We start from the raw sequence: 1422 nt of genomic DNA, 5'->3' as shown, positions 1-1422 counted from the left end.
TCCTTTAATATATGTTTAATGCAGTACCGTTCTTTCATTCTTTACGATATCAAATTCGGACACTCATCTTAATTGTTCCATTATATTATTTGCGAAACATGTACAACATTTGCACATTATTGTCAATAATGAATATAATGTCAAGAACATATTTAACTCTCACTGAATTTATTTAGAAAGCGTTAAGTGCTTTTCACAATGAGTGCGTAATACAACATGTAGGACATACACTATTTAATTATTACAAAATTTACGAAATACAAAATTTATGAAATACAAAATTTAGGAAATAAATCGAAGTATCTGCTTGAAAAAATCTTGAGAAAATCTCAATTAGAATTTCAAACAAAGCTTCATATCACAGACGTTCATAACACTTTGAATTAACAAGTTCAGTATCATCTAAATTGTTACCGATACGGCAATATGCACACCAGAAAAGACATTTGTAAGCAAGTATAAATAGTTATCAAAATGTGACGGACATATTCAACTCTAAATCGTAAATCCTTTGTGGTTTCCAGTGTATTACTTTTCTCACAGAAATCGTTTAACATTTGTAGCGATGAAATAATAAATAAATCTACATCGGTAACAAAAAAAACAGCAACAACATTTATTTCATCAATTAAGCTACAAATAAGCTTCTAGCCTACAAATTGATAAAGAAAATGGTAATTATCAGGTAAAGATCTCTGTGATTGTAAGTTGAATACAGAGGAAGAAAGATATTAGTATTACAGGTCAACGATCGTGATGGTAATGTTAGTGTTTGATGGTCATTACATATTTATTTGCACACATGAAAATAATATAACGAAATCGCTTTTTGCATGATGAGAACACTATTTAGAATATATAAATACTACAATATTACAAAAGCGCATGCTTTTTGGTACTAGAAATAACTTTATTTCATTGATGGAAAATACATTGTCAATATCCGAATTGATATTGTTTAAAATATCGTTCACGAACATCATAAACAGTAGCGATGAGCCGCAGTCGCCTTGTGAGTATAGGATATCCAATAGCTCATTATTGTTTTTCACTACCGATCTGACAGTGGAATACGTCGCTTTAATAGCATTACTAATTTTCGTGCTTATATTTTGTGCAGTGAGTTTTTGCCATAAGAATGGAAGATTGATTTTATCGTAGCATTTTTCATAATCGATAAAGGCACTATATAACTTATGTCCACTATGAATGCCTTTGGCTATTATAGCTTGTAATAGGAAAATACAGTCAGTGGTGCTTTTTCCTTTTTGGTAACCAAACTGATTATAAATAGTATTAATTAATTATAATTATAGTTTTGATTTTTTCTGTCTATTTTGTAAGACGGTTAATATTAATTTGTGAATTTATCTTGGCAAGAATGTTATTTAATGTAATACCCCTATAGTTTTTAGCTGAATT

The 1422-nt window shown here is 29.3% G+C and overlaps 1 long non-coding RNA gene across 1 annotated transcript in view; it reads left to right on the top strand.

Annotated features, from left to right (window-relative positions):
• Nucleotides 1-217, top strand: part of LOC127873550 (uncharacterized) — a 7388-nt gene extending 7171 nt beyond the window's left edge. The window contains exon 3 of the long non-coding RNA XR_008046235.1: nt 1-217. This exon is cut by the window's left edge and continues 776 nt beyond it. This is a non-coding gene — a long non-coding RNA (uncharacterized LOC127873550).
• Nucleotides 218-1422: the final 1205 nt, after the last annotated feature.

This window comes from Dreissena polymorpha, chromosome 3, assembly GCF_020536995.1.
Source record: "Dreissena polymorpha isolate Duluth1 chromosome 3, UMN_Dpol_1.0, whole genome shotgun sequence".
Lineage (NCBI taxonomy): Eukaryota > Metazoa > Mollusca > Bivalvia > Myida > Dreissenidae > Dreissena > Dreissena polymorpha.
This window is presented reverse-complemented; position numbering and strand designations above follow the sequence as displayed.